General features: G+C 30.4%; 1 protein-coding gene across 6 annotated transcripts in view; it reads left to right on the top strand.

Annotated features, from left to right (window-relative positions):
* The window catches only part of LOC131671351 (mitochondrial inner membrane protease ATP23 homolog), a 423,775-nt gene that overhangs the window by 1,162 nt on the left and 410,420 nt on the right, over window positions 1–12,193 (top strand). The gene's annotated exons all lie outside the window — the stretch shown is intronic.

A 12,193-nucleotide genomic window follows, 5' to 3' on the forward strand; every position in this document is an offset into this window, starting at 1 on the left:
ATGCTCTTTTTTAAACAGTTCAAAATCTTATTTAAATTTGAATGAGTATTAGAGATAATCAAATAAAAAATTTTTCTCTTTTGGATTCTTACAACCCAATTTATTTAAGAAATTGGACAACTTTTTGGTATTGTTTTGAATCACTGGTTTCAAGGCCTAAAAGTTAATAGTGGATTGATTTTTAGGTTGACTTTTCAAATAAATTGGTTTCTAAGGATGCCAGAGGAAAAAATTTTTACTTGATTACCTAAAAAATACATTAAAATTGAATATATTTATGATTAAAAAATGTATTAATCAATACATAAAAAGTAGTCCAGTATATAAATTTACTTTTTTATTTGAGCAACGTTTTGTTAGCAGCTTTGCTTACCTCAAGCTGGTCACTTAATATTGCGCTAATGTAGGCTAGACAATATCTCTCATTACCAGTTAAAAATGAATTGATGGAGGGAAACACATATATTTTAAATATATATTTACTCATTAACAGCAAATATTGATCTGGTAATTATTATATATTTCCATTATTCCAAAAATTTATCAATTTGATATTGATTTTCTTATAAAATTAATATTTGATATAAATAATAAATTAATCAGACATCAACAAAAGAACTATATGATAATCAATATTGATTTTTTCACGTATATTAAAAATAGATTAGATGTCATATAAACTAGTTATACCATTTATAACAAATATTTATAATTAACTTTCTCAACCTTATCGAAAAAAATAAGTTTAGTTTTTTCAATGTTGCTAAGACATTTTTTAAATTAGAATATTCCAGTTTCTGCAATGTGCCAAAAAGGTTTGCCCAACTTTATTTACGCAAAGTATAAGCATTACTCTTGCTGATGTAGTATCTCCAAGTTTTTCTATTTCTTGCATATATGATCCTTTCCATTTTATTTAGAGTTGCTGGGCACATAAGTCCTATAGCGTATGCTTCTTTATAGTGTGGAAACATTGTTTTGTACTGTATTTTTGAATTATGAATTGTATTTGCAAGTTGATACAAATACAAAATGTCATCAACAACTATTAGGTCTTTGTGTTTCGGTTGTAATTTAAATGAATGCACTGAGTTTGTGTAGATCTATTTTCTTTTATTCCCTCTATAAAAATATAGTAGAGCTTTGTTGTATCCTAAGTGCTTGATATCCTCATAGCAATTTGAATATTGAATCGATCTTTCTAAGGCTTTGTTTTAGTCATTATAACTTTTGTATTATTTTCAACAATTGTATCTATATCAAACAATGCCCCTACAGGTTTATTAGTAGTACTTTTATAACCACTTATGAATTCTGTTCCAGAGAGCGTTGTTTTTAAAAATAGTATGTTTGTTATCGTTTTCATAAGGTTTGTTGTTGTTGCACTGCTTTTCATAATCTCTTAGTATATTAGTTTCTATGTTACATATATTTTAGTAAAGTTGGCCTTTTTGATTATATATATTTTTCTTTCATCAGTTTATTTGAGTTATATCTTTTTTAAATTAAAATTTGTTATTCTAACATATGATCAGTTATATAAGAGGTCACAGGTTCCTTGTTTGCATAAATATGTTCTAGCATCTAATATTAGTTTTTAAGGAAATCTAGTTTCCTCATAGACTTCCAATATAGAATGTAGTAACTTGCAAATATATATCAATTATCAATAAATGTATATAGAAATATTTATAAAGAACTTTTTATTCATTCCTTACAATTTTACTATATTTTTATATATTTACTCAAATTGTAATTCAGTAATAATAACTACAAAACCGTAAACATAACAACATAATGTAACACAAGTGCAATCAACAACCCCTGTTGCTATGCAACCATCCACGGTCCTCATCTCGTTCGATAGGTCTCGGCATAGAATATGAATTTTTTTAGTATATTTTATTTAGTATTTCTTTTTATTGTTTGCATTTAAGTTTTTCTCTCATTGATTTTTCATTGTTATCACAGCATATTATTATTTTTTATTCTTATCAATATTATTATTTTTCATTATTATTAAACTATTGTATGTGTAGCTATTTTGATGCTTATATTTCTGAATCTTTTTGGTAGTTGTAGATTATTATGTTTACTTCTCTTAACTTTATCCTCATATATCTGTGAAAGTTCCTCTTAGTGGTATAACAGTGAATCCAAAAAAAATGTTTGTTCAATGTTGAGTGGATATTTATCTATTACAAAGTGATTATTAAAGACTATTTTAAGTGATCTGGTTTGTACAGTTTAAAATTCTATAGTTCTTCCGGAATATGTTCCTCCCCGTGTAATTATTCCATAAGAAATTATACTATGGAAAAATGTAATATAAAGGATTTATATTTCTGTACTCATAATTCTGGATAATCTGTAGAATACAAAAGTTAGATCTTTTGTTTTTTTGTAAAGAGTTTGTAGGTTTAGATCCCATTTCCTGTTGTTATCGAATATAACTCCTAATTGTTTAGTGTTATTTACTCAGTGTATTCTTTTTTGAATTGTTATGTTTAAGTTTCTTGGAGTGATATTATGATAGTTACCAAATTCTATGTAAGCTGTTTTATTAATGTTAAGTGATAAATTGTTTAGTGATTTCCAGTTCCATTTTTTTAGAGTTTTCCATTATTTTTAGTTGATTATTCATATTAGTTTCTATTTCTTTCCAGTTTTCACTAATTGAAATCATAGTTGTATCATCAGCAAAAGATAGAATTGAGCATTCAGGCATTATTATCAGTATACCACTTATATAGATAATGAAATGTAATGGTTCTAGTATAGTACCTTGTGGAACTCCGATGTTCAGAATTTTACTTTTACTATGCATTTTATCTATTTTTACTCTTAGTTTTCTACTGTGTAAGTAACTTTCAATGAGGTATAGTACTTGTTCTCTTATAACACAATTGTTTTTTACATATCGTAATCATTTTTTAAGCACAATTTTGTGATCCACTGTATCAAAATCTTTTGCAAGATCAAGGAAGTTTATCACTATATGAGGCCACATGTTGCTTGTGTATGGTGTTTGTTATATGTACAAGGTGTGTACAAAAATTAAGGTGAATTTTGAATAACATTTTGTGTAAAAAATGGAATGAAGTTTTCCAAAACACTTGAAATATTGACAGTGGCATACGGTAAGTTTACTTTAAGTCAAAAAAATTTTAAAAGTGGTATAAGCTCTTTCAAGATGGCCGAGAAGATACCGACGACGAATCTCGCTCTGGACGCGCCAGCAGTTCAATAACTGATGAAAGTGTTGAAGAAGTGAAACAAATGATGTTAAAAAATCGTCGAATCACTATTAAAGAAGTGGCTGAAGACGTCGACATCTCTGTTGGCTCGTGCCATGCAATTTTTTCTGAAGTTTTGAGCATCAAATGTGTAGCAGCAAAATTTGTTCCGAAACTGCTTAATTTTGAACAAAAGGACCGTTGAAGAAACATCGCTCAAGAGTTGTTAAACGACGTAAATGATGATCCTGATATACTGAAAAGAGTCATAAGTGGTGATGAATCATGGGTTTATGGTTATGATATCGAAACTAAAGCCCAATCGTCCCAATGGAAGACTCCAGAAGAGCCAAGACCGAAAAAAGCACGTCAAGTTCGATTAAATGTCAAGGTTTCGCTCACTATTTTCTTTGATTATCGTGGCGTAGTATATCAAAAATTCTTACCACAAGGTCGTATGATCAATGAAGAGTATTACCTTGAAGTTATGCGCCGTTTGTGAGAAGCAATACGAAAAGAACGTCTGGAAATGTGGGAAAACAATTCATACATTTTGCATTAGGATAATGTACCTACTTACTCATCGTTGCTTGTGTCGAACTTTTTGGCCAAAAACTAAATCATAATCATGCCTCAGGCACTATATTCGCCGGATATGGCCCTCTGCAACTTTTTCCTATTCCAAAAACTCAAGAAACCCATGAAAGGACAGAGGTTTCGAACGATTAGTGAGATAAAGAAAAAATCGCTGGAAGAACTCAAGGCTATACCAGAAAGTGCTACCAGAAGTGCTTCGAAGATTGAAAAAAAAGTTGGTACAAGTGTATTATATCTGAGGAGGATTACTTTGAAGGGAACAACATAAATATTGATGAATAAATAGTTTTTCATAAAAATAAATATTCACCTTACTTTTTAAACACATCTCGTAATTTAAGGCATTTTTGGTGCTTTTGTTTTTCCTGTGTTGAATAATAGCTTGAAATAACTTATAATATGTAATAATCTTTTATGGATTATTTTTTAAATATTTATGCTATGTTGGAGATCAGTGATATTGGTTTGTACTTGTGTATATTATACTTTTGTTTTATGAATTGATATTACGATTTTTTTTGACTTTTTGCTTTTTATTTATTTATGTATTTATTTATTTATTTAAGAATATAAAAAGAGGAATAAGAATGTAAGAATATAAGATAAAACAAGACTATTAAAAACTATTAACCCATTAACGACCAAAGAGGTCAGTTTTTGGACATATTTTTGATCGCAAAATTCATTTGTAAAACGAAACAATAAATTGATCCAGGGTACCATACCTTATGTTTTTGGGTGTTCTGAATCTAAATCCGGGCTCAATATTCAAAAATTTTGCTTGCATAATTAAATATGGCCGGTTTTTTATAAAAAAATAGGGAAATTTAAAAAAAAAAAAATTTTTTGGAATTTTTTTCTACCATAACATATGTCAATCTCGAAATCTTTCTTCGACCATGAGTGCACAAAATTGTTAAACTTTAACAGAAAATTTTTATATTCAAAGTTTTTTTTCCAAAATGGCGTTAAAAATGCCAAAATCTGGAAAAAATATACGTTTTAGGTTACTATTTTTTTTCTCAAAAACTATGAGGTTCGGGAAAAAACTTTATATTACAAAAATAACTTATAATTTGTCAACGAACACTCTAAAATTTTTTGAAATTTTTTGAAATTTATTTTTAATTTTTCAAAAAATTACAGAATTGAAAATTTCACAAAAATTTCGAAAAATTCTGTAAAAATTAAAGAGTATTCTTTGACTAATTCTGAGACATATTTGATCTTATAAATTTTTCCCGAAAGCCTATAGTTTTCGAGAAAAAAATTCTCAAACAATTGTGGAAATTCTATTCAACCGTTTCAACTTTTGGAATTTCATAAGATAAGTTGGGGTATAAACGTACCGAAGTTTAATTTATCAAGAGGTTCCAAATAAAGTATTGCGTAAGTACCTCTAAAGTGTGACTATTTTCAGTTTATATTTATATTTTACTCTTAGTGTAACCCAGAGACAACAGCGTGGACGTAGTAAAATGATGTCTCCTTCGAGGTGCTTGTTTATAGTGAGTCCCCTTGCCTCTCACTCTATGGGGTGTTTGTTTATAGTGAGTCCCCTCGCCTCTCACTCTACGAGGTGCTTTTTGATAGTGAGTTCCCTGGCCTCTCACTGTAATCAGACATGCTTTGCTTTCATGCATGCACTGCAAAAAAACAAATTGCACTTCTCACAGTACACATATGTTCTCATTGGATAAATGGAACACTTGTTCTGTTTCTTTTTTCGAATTGTTGTTTGCTTTTCCTTATTTTTTTCAGCATCATGAATGTAACTTTTCGCTATTGACATTGCAAATTCTTTAGTTCCAACTTTTTTTTTACCATCATCAGCAGCATTGAATATTACAACTGCATTTGTAATTGCTGCTTGGATAAGTCTAATGAAAACCACCCACGTCCACTTCTTTAAACGAATACTTGGCAACAAATTGTTACAGTCATCGTCGTGTACATCAACTCCACCCATGGACTGATTATAAAGGCGAAAAGCTTGCGGAGCTGGTATATCGACTATTCTGTTTAACCGTTTCAACTTTTGGAATTTCATAAGATAAGTTGGGGTGCAAATGTACGGGATTTCCATTCTCCATGAAGTTGAAGGAAAAAATCGTATTACCTGAGTATTACCTGAGTGCTCATAACATTTATATTTAGATTTTACTCTCAGCGTAGCCCATCTCTTCTCTTAGAAAAGTTTTACCAAAACCTATTTGGGCAGATCGATTGAAGTCGATAAACGTAACGTTTTTCAACTCAAAAGTTATTCAAATTCATCGTTTGAAATTAGGAGATTTTCTTAACACTTTCGTGTTTATACTAGCAGTGCCTCGAATAAGATCGAGAAGTGCTGTTTCTTCTGAATCTGGAAGTAAATCTGAATCATGCACCACAGACGATGATGAAAATTGCATGATACCAAATGCAGAATATTTTGGTTCGTCAGATTCTGAAAATGATTCAGATAGTGATTCAGATAATTACCGTGATGAAAAAATATAGGTGGAGTTGATGTTCACGACGATCACTGTAACAATTTGTTGCCAAGTATTCGTTTAAAGAAGTGGACGTGGGTGGTTTTCATTAGACTTATCCAAGCAGCAATTACAAATGCAGTTGTAATATTCAATGCTGCTGATGATAGTAAAAAAAAGTTGGAACTAAAGAATTTGCAATGTCAATAGCGAAAAGTTACATTCATGATGCTGAAAAAAATAAGGAAAAGCATACAACAATTCGAAAAAAGAAACAGAACAAGTGTTCCATTTGTCCAATGAGAACATATGTGTACTGTGAGAAGTGCAATTTGTTTTTTTGCAGTGCATGCATGAAAGCAAAGCATGTCTGATTACAGTGAGAGGCCAGGGAACTCACTATCAAAAAGCACCTCGTAGAGTGAGAGGCGAGGGGACTCACTATAAACAAACACCCCATAGAGTGAGAGGCAAGGGGACTCACTATAAACAAGCACCTCGAAGGAGACATCATTTTACTACGTCCACGCTGTTGTCTCTGGGTTACACTAAGAGTAAAATATAAATATAAACTGAAAATAGTCACACTTTAGAGGTACTTACGCAATACTTTATTTGGAACCTCTTGATAAATTAAACTTCGGTACGTTTATACCCCAACTTATCTTATGAAATTCCAAAAGTTGAAACGGTTGAATAGAATTTCCACAATTGTTTGAGAATTTTTTTCTCGAAAACTATAGGCTTTCGGGAAAAATTTATAAGATCAAATATGTCTCAGAATTAGTCAAAGAATACTCTTTAATTTTTACAGAATTTTTCGAAATTTTTGTGAAATTTTCAATTCTGTAATTTTTTGAAAAATTAAAAATAAATTTCAAAAAATTTCAAAAAATTTTAGAGTGTTCGTTGACAAATTATAAGTTATTTTTGTAATATAAAGTTTTTTCCCGAACCTCATAGTTTTTGAGAAAAAAAATAGTAACCTAAAACGTATATTTTTTCCAGATTTTGTCATTTTTAACGCCATTTTGGAAAAAAAACTTTGAATATAAAAATTTTCTGTTAAAGTTTAACAATTTTGTGCACTCATGGTCGAAGAAAGATTTCGAGATTGACATATGTTATGGTAGAAAAAAATTCCAAAAAATTTTTTTTTTTTTAAATTTCCCTATTTTTTTTTATAAAAAACCGGCCATATTTAATTATGCAAGCAAAATTTTTGAATATTGAGCCCGGATTTAGATTCAGAACACCCAAAAACAACCCTGGATCAATTTATTGTTTCGTTTTACAAATGAATTTTGCGATCAAAAATATGTCCAAAAACTGACCTCTTTGGTCGTTAATGGGTTAAAATTAATAGAATTCATTATAATAGAAAGGGTCTAGCTGGCTAAGATGGTCAACTAGGCCCTAACGATTTTCAAATAGTAAGTAGGGCATGATGCTTGTCATATATCCCTTCTTTTAGATTTTGAAACCCTTCAACCCATATAGGGCCTTATACGCCCCAATTTTGTGATTTTGGATTTTTTCACGATATGTCAGGCAATTTTTGAGCTAGAAAAGGAATGAAAAAATAAAATTGTAGGGTTTTTTCAAGCTCTACAAAGTTGATGAGATAAAAAACTGTTGGTGCGAAATTCAAATTTTTAGAATGATTTAAAAACTTAAAAATTTGATTTAAAAAAACCCAGACATACTCAATGTTAAAAAAATATATCTTACGTATGTTTAGCTCAAAAATTCCTGTGAATTTTTTTAGATTTTTAAAGGTGATGCAACGATCTCAAAAAAAATAAAAACCACTGAAAAACTTCTAGTTTTTCTTAGATTAAAACAATAGCACCGTCCTATTGTACGAGTACGTAAAAAAATACTTTGAAAACATATGTCACCTTTTTATCATTCGCACTATGGTATATTATATTTTGTGAATTAGACGATTGAACTCCCTACCTTCACTTATCCATACGTAATACTTAGAAAATCGAAGGTTTGGAATTAATCTCAAGATTCATTATCGCATTTTTCCACATTTTATTATATTGCCAATCGCTTTTTAATAAATATTTGCATATCAAAATACAACAATATATTTGAATTTATATTTTTATCATCTCAAAATAAATAAGAACTCCAATACTGCCTATAAAATTTCTATTATTGAAGCTATTGCGTTATGCAATTTATTTTACTTTTGAAGGATAAATAAAACTAAATATATCAGCAGAAGAAAAGAGTAAATAAGAATTTGTTTTAAGTTTTAAAAACTTATAATAATTTATTAAAATACAACATTAAGAAAATATATTTAAGTTTATTAATCTGTTGTCATGGAGCTTATATTAATCTTCGTCACTGTCTTCTCAATAACTGAAACGATATGCTCGTTCATAAATCGTCGTAAGATGATCGACTTCACAATTTTAGATAAATATCTAGCATGTGACAAATAGTAGATAATAGCAGCCATGTGATATCAACAGCCGATCATTCTCATGCCATTAGCACATTCGCAATAATAGCGTGTAATTTCAACATGTCTAATCGTATCAAGTTTATAATGAATATAGCAGTTGTAAATTGTGCTTTTCATATGCCTAGATCTCACTTTTTATTTAAAAATGTTAATAGCTGCTTTGTAATAACTTATTTGTATTTGATCTTCGTCGTCTATCATTTCAGCTGAATAAGATACCGTCTGCTGCATCTGATACGTATGTTCTAGTAATAATTTGACTAGAGCCATATCCGTCATTTCAGGAAAATCGCTTCAGACGACTTCAGTTTTTTTTTTTTTTTTTTTTTTAACAAACACTTTCTTCGACTCTATCTCCTGCTGCACTTCTGTAATTAGAGTATTTTCTTTGCTATTTTTTGAAATAATCGAATGAAGTATTTCTTCTTCTGTAGAAGCCCTCGATACGAGTCGTTTTCCAAATTCGTTTATTAAAGAACACACTATTTTACAATAAAGACCCGTTTTAATCAGGTACCAATTATCCAAATGATGGTGGAAAAACTTATGTTTTTGAGATACGTATTATAACGCCATGCACAGCTTCTACAGCCCAACGAATTATTGTGACACGTCGTGACTTATTTGATTCTTCTGCTGATAGTTGTCTTTGTTCTTTTTGCTTTAATTGGCGACATCGGATGCGCTTCATCTACTTTTTAATTTCTTATCATATCGATTAACATATTTAACGCAATAAATACCTTTTCGCTAAGGTAGATTTTTCAATTTTTGTTACAAAACACATAGTGAAAAACTTGTATTAGTAAAATATTTCCGCGTAGTCTAAATTCATGAATTATCTTGTCGAAAACGGACATAAACAATCTCTATAGTTCTTTTCAGCCATATGGATCAAATTACTATTAAACGTTTATTCTACTCTTTTAACCCATTAAGGCCCATGCAAAAACTTGATACGATAGCAACGAAGTAACTACGCCATCCTTTGCATAATCAAAAAATAAAATATACGTGTTTTTTCTTTTGCCATTTGCAATAGAAAAAATTGATTGTTTATAAAAAAAGCAAAGTTGATTATTTATAAAAAATTATTTAAACAAATTGGATCCTAAACCGACGGCAAGTAAAGGATTTCGTTCATCAATGCCTAATTTTCCGGTATAAATATCTACGTCATATACATACCCATCAGAAGAACAGAGTACAGCCTGTATTCCAAATCGAATAGGATTATTCCTTATACGAGTACACTGCTTGATACTGAACTTACCATAATATTTTATTATCACTTCATTTATTGATAACTTGTAGTCAAAGAAATCAAATTGTATACAATTCTTACGAAACATGTCATATAAAGTTTTAGCTTTTCAGACTTTGTCATTGTTATTTTTTTGTTGAAGTACTATATATGTATATTATATATATATATTAGTATATGGAATTGCAAGTTCTTCTCGATGGCAACAAATTTATTTTTTGGAGGATTCGCCTTGTTAACAAACATTCACGAAAACTTTTTCGGAAATTAAGAATAGTAATCATTATGATCACAATAAATTTTTCCAAATCATTCACAGACAAATCAAAATTATTTTCAGAAGTGGTTTCAATAATGTGATTTTTCATTGATTCTGAAAAAAATATTTTGAATAATTCTAAAGAACTTTTAGGAAATAATGGTAAAATAGGTGAAATATCGATATTATACTCGTTATCAGGAGAAATATCATTCATAGCTTTATTTATCTAATTGTAAATATGATTAGGTCTAACAGTTTTGAGTACTTGTGTAGGTAATTTTCACATGTTCGTAAGTGCCTATAGGAATGTCATGAGACAATGTATTTTTATATAGATCACCATCCGATTCTCCATCTGAATGTTCATGTTCATCAGGAATAAATGCTATATCGATATGTTAATTTTCTTCAATGTCAGAATTGTCAACTAAATGAGGGAGATCAGTAGGCCTTCCTCTCGCCATTGTTAGTTGCGTTACAATGTAGAATAATAAAACCTACGTTTACTACTACTTAAATTTACAAAAAATACATATACTATGTATCACAAAATTCTAAACAGAACAGGTCTATCCAAAATTTTCGTTTCAAAAATTGTTTCCGTAATTTTTGCATCTAACCACTAGCCCGGCACTCAAACGTTCACAAGTCTATATTTTATACAGAACTATAAGTACTTTGAGACGTGGGAAGTTTATCCTCATTTCACACTGCAAATTGAATAATGACAAAAAATGTTACATAAGTTTATGTCATGATTTTTCCTGTAGAATCAATTGCTGTATTAAGTTTTCCAAAATTAGGAAATTTCAGTAATTTATTTAAATAAGTTTCTATAACAATTGCAAATGACAAAAGAAAAAACACGTATATTTTATTATGTACAGGATGCTTCGTTGTACAGTTACTTCGCTATCGTATGCAGTTTTTGGTTGGAACGAGACGTGGTCACTCACTCCCCGGGATGCAATTGTTTATCCTTATTTTACATTGAAAAATTGGACTCAGGCAAAAAAATGGTACATAGGTTTTTGTCATAATTTTTTCCGTAGAATCGATTGCTGTATTCAGTTTTCCAAAATTAGAAAATTTTCAGTAATTTGTTTAAGTAATTTTTTATACATATGTTGAAATACATTCTGTTGAAAATCATCATGCCACAGTGCACGCGGGCAAGTGTTTTTCTCCCTACCGATTTCCAAGGGAAAGTTTTATTATAAGTTTGCCAGGAAAGTACTGTGAAAATCACGTGTACGCTGTGACGTCGTGGCAACGACACAGCTCAGGTGCCTGAGGCTTAGCGCAGTCTCAGGTTTCGTTGTCGCCAGAACTGCGATTTCTCGCCTAAACTAGCGTGGATCACTCGTCAAGAAATTTTCTAAACCGAGGGGGACGGTGCCACAGAGCCTACACTTCTGCTCTCAGATTCCGATCGAAAGTCGTAATCTTTGAGCGAGAAGCACCACGGGTCCTATCAATAGTAGTACCCGGGTTTTCCTAACAATATTAATACCTGGAGCCTATCAAAAGTAGTCTCCAGATAATAAAAAAAAAGAGAAAGGGAGACACGAGCTATTTCTTAACTATAAGAAAGAAAGATAAAAAAAAACAGGAAATAAAAATTGTTTCGTTTGCTTACTGTTTTTTATTGAATAATACGCCTTTTTCGGCCTGCGCGCCCTTATTTTAAATTAGTTGATTTTCCCTTGTTTTCTCGTTCCGCTCAGCTGTTTGACTTCCTGCTCCTTACTGATAGTACTGCGTCATTTTTCGTCAACTCCCTTGATTTTTCCTTGACACTGCCTGGTATTTCCTCAACTGCTTGATTTTTTTTCTCCACTATCTAATTTTTTTCTCCACTACTTGATTTTTTTC

This window comes from Phymastichus coffea, unplaced genomic scaffold (assembly GCF_024137745.1).
Source record: "Phymastichus coffea isolate CEN01 unplaced genomic scaffold, Cenicafe_Pcof_1.1 PCOF00001, whole genome shotgun sequence".
Classification (NCBI taxonomy): Eukaryota; Metazoa; Arthropoda; class Insecta; order Hymenoptera; family Eulophidae; genus Phymastichus; species Phymastichus coffea.